The sequence below is a fragment of the Ctenocephalides felis genome, unplaced genomic scaffold (genome assembly GCF_003426905.1).
Source record: "Ctenocephalides felis isolate EL2017-DRISC unplaced genomic scaffold, ASM342690v1 CF-g0.4_SCAFFOLD_03629, whole genome shotgun sequence".
NCBI classification, from domain to species: Eukaryota; Metazoa; Arthropoda; class Insecta; order Siphonaptera; family Pulicidae; genus Ctenocephalides; species Ctenocephalides felis.
Window position 1 is genome coordinate 12,332 of NW_020539783.1, and position 3,661 is coordinate 15,992.

The window sequence follows — 3,661 nt, forward strand, 5'->3', positions numbered from 1 at the left end:
TATACAATTTTCACAACTAAACAATATTTGCTATAGTTTTTTTTTAATAATGTAATAATTACAATAATCTTACCTATAATTGCAATGTCAGCGAGATTTATGGATTTCATTTCATTTATCTGAAAAAAAAAAGAAAACAAAATTTTAGATTTTGTTTCTGATTAAATAGAAATATAATATTGTAAATTATATCAAGTAGAGGTAATTGAATTTGTGCAAATTAGATATATAATTTAAATTTGATCGTGAGTATAATATTAATTCTATTTTTTTTTTGTAAATAATATGAAACATAACTATTAGAATAATTAGAAAATTGCTATAAAAACAAATGCAACTAAATAAAATTTGTAAAAATTGGTTCTAGTGTTTTTAAGAATAAATATGTCTTATAATGGTATTATAAGTAATAATAAAAATATACGCAGAGTTTTAAAAATATAAGCCGTTTATTTTTAACACGTTTGCAGATGTGAATGCTATAGCATTTATTTTGATTGTGATGCAGAATGCCATAAATTAGCATACAAATTTTAGTCATTATTTTGAATTTATTTTACAATTATACATTTTTGTATTATTGTACTTGTCAAGGTAATGACTAACTGATTCCCAGGTATATTCGTATTATCTTATTTTTCCCGTATTAACAAATTGACGTGGATGCTATAGCATTCATAGTATATAACAATTAAAATATGATAATACGAGTACACTTATAAATGGTTTTTAATCAAATTTTGGACACCACAACCAATTTAAAAAAAATAATTTATTAGATTAGGTACAGAAATCTTTCTGAAACTTTTGCTGTCCGCGAACATGTTAATAATATATAATGCCAATTGATAAAAAAGCAATAGTGATAGAAACCAGTATCTATAAAAGTTAAATACAAAGAGCTTGTTCAGACGTATTTTCGTTTTATCATATTGGCCATGAAGGTAACAACCTTCAGGGCATTAAGCTTTACACGAAATGGTTGCTACCCCTGGTAGAGGGGTAGCGGTGTATTTTAATTGAACTAGATGTTCACTTCTAAAAGTAAAGTCCGCTTAACAACATGTATAATAACCACTAAATATATCTTCTTTCATTATAGCTTAGTAAGAAATCAGTGATTGTAATTAGAACTGCAACAAATACATAATATACAAATAAATCAGTGTTTAATACAGTCCACAGCTACAAGGGTTAAATTATAACCCAACAACCTGAGTATCGAAGGAGAGTTTTAATAAATTTCATAAGTACGTAACACAAAATTACAAGGCTTAAAATCGTAAAAGTAATGTTGATATAAAAATTTGATATCAAATTAGCTTATTAGATACTACCAAAAGCAAATGAATGAGTAATTTCAGTTAAAATCTTCAAAACAAACGATCATCTACTAAGATTGCTCTTGTTTATATTTTCTCTCCGAGATATTGAATTACAGTTATTTAATTTATGTCACAATGTATAGGTATATATCCATGTTGACAATGAGAAAGCAGCACATGTCATATATTACACTATCGGGGCTAGAAATCTCTTGTTCACGTCAATCCAACAAACATATCACTAGACTAATTTTAATCTACAAAAATGCTTACAAGATTTCCATTCTCGAGAGCGAAATTCACTTCCATCATCACTTTTACATTATCAGCAACATTTATCAACAGATCAGAGAGACGCCTGAAAGAAAACCCGTTGGTTTGTCAAATTATTAATGTGTACATGCGGCAAAACGCGGAACTGATTTGATTTATGTAAATCAAAACGTTAGAATCTATAAATTGAAAGTAATGAGGCACGTATTCGGTGTCATTCTAATGTAGAGCAAGAGTCGTTATCGGCGCGGCTCAAGGCGGCTTTTGCTCGAAATCAACTCTAAACGTCTTTCCAGTTCAACCTTCTTATTCGGCCGATGCGCGAAAACGCGAAGCCCGGAGCTCCGGAATGCGAGTAAACTCTCTAATCGACCGGAGCAAAAATAAACAACAGAGCGGAGGTTTAGTTGATGATCGTAGAACAAGGAATTAAAATATAATGGAAAAAAATAATTTAAAATTTCTTGGTTATGAAAGTTTTCATTTATTAGGTTGGCTACTAAGTAATTGCGGATTGTTAGAAAATCAAGAATATTTTTTTTCAAAAAACTAAATATTTTCATTTGTATCATCATCATTACTGAACTTTACTTTCATGAAACTTCTGGTTTTTATTAGCAAAAACCTGAACCAGGTACAATTTGACACCACTATAATCATTGAATTGTTTGCCATTCAAGAAGTTGTGTAAAGATCAGAACAAAAAGTAATCAGGTGGTACAAAGTCACTAATATATGGCGCATATGGCGCATATGGCAAAACAACACAACGAACGTTCAATAATTTTTGCCAAAAAAATGTAATGCCAATAATGGAATTAATCACTGTTTTAGTTCGCCAATTCAGACTGCTGTGTTTCAAATGCATTATTTAATTTCATTAGTTGTTTAACGCAGGCATCAAAATTGATCATTCGGTTGGTAATAACAGTTCAAAAAATACAATTCCTTTTTAATCAACTTCAACTGACCAGAGAATTCTTCGTCCTTGACTGCAAAATCACCAGAACAACTCGAGCTGCCACTACATTTGCAGAAATGAGAGACAATTTTTTTTCGATTTGATTTTCCAAATTTCAATGAACGCCAAATGAGAAATGAACGAAAGATATCAAAACAAACATTTTTAAAAAAAATGAAACTGACTTTTTCTCGCAACTAAAAATACACGTGATGTATGTTGGGGGAGGGGAGGTTGAATATCACCACGAATCACCAAGGGGGAGGAAGGACCAAAAGTTCTTAAAAAATTGATCACGTGATTAATAGACGCCCCCTGAACTACCGACTAACCATTAACAAAGAATAATTCACTTTTAGACTACGTGAGTACACCTAGAAAAAACCTTACTTTTCTGAATTCAAAAATTTAATTTAACATAACAGAATAATGAACAAGAGAGATATATAAATAAAAAAATAAAATAGCTGAAAACTTGTCTCAATCAACGAACAATATTTCTCAGTAGTTTTGAAATATAATATTGATATCGAAAATTTAATTTAGCACACCAGATTAATAAATATGTTATATAGAGATGTGTGAATGAGAATAAATAAAATTAATGAAAATTTGTCTCAATTTACAAAAATAAAATATTTGTCAGAAGTGGGATTCGAACCCACGCCCTCATAGAGGACCAGAACGCTCTATCAGTTTTCAACTGACAAGGTAACCTTGAGTCTGGCGCCTTAGACCGCTCGGCCATCCTGACATATTAAAGACTCAGAACTTTTCCCGAACGCATTTTCGATGAAATATATAAATTTGAATTGATAAAGTTTGCATTTTTGGTTAATTAGATCGATTTCTATAAATTAGATTATCTTAGATTAAATTATTTTAGATACTAATATCATTCAAATTTACTAAAATTTTTGGTGTGACATCAATAAATAGTTTGTTTTTCCACATTATGATAGAAAACCCAAGAATAATTTAAAACACTAGACACACGGTCATTAAATAATTCATTTTTTAACAAATAATCTTAATAACAAAATCATCAATTTTTACTGAATTATTCTTCATTGTAACTAAAAACCCTGTAGTTCCCAAGAAA

General features: G+C 29.6%; 1 non-coding gene across 1 annotated transcript; it reads right to left on the reverse strand.

Moving 5' to 3' along the window:
- Positions 1 to 3,199: 3,199 nt before the first annotated feature.
- On the reverse strand, positions 3,200 to 3,313 carry Trnal-caa. The gene is made up of 2 exons: positions 3,276 to 3,313; positions 3,200 to 3,244 (listed from the first exon to the last, which is right to left on the reverse strand). It is a non-coding gene; the product is annotated as a tRNA-Leu (tRNA).
- Positions 3,314 to 3,661: the final 348 nt, after the last annotated feature.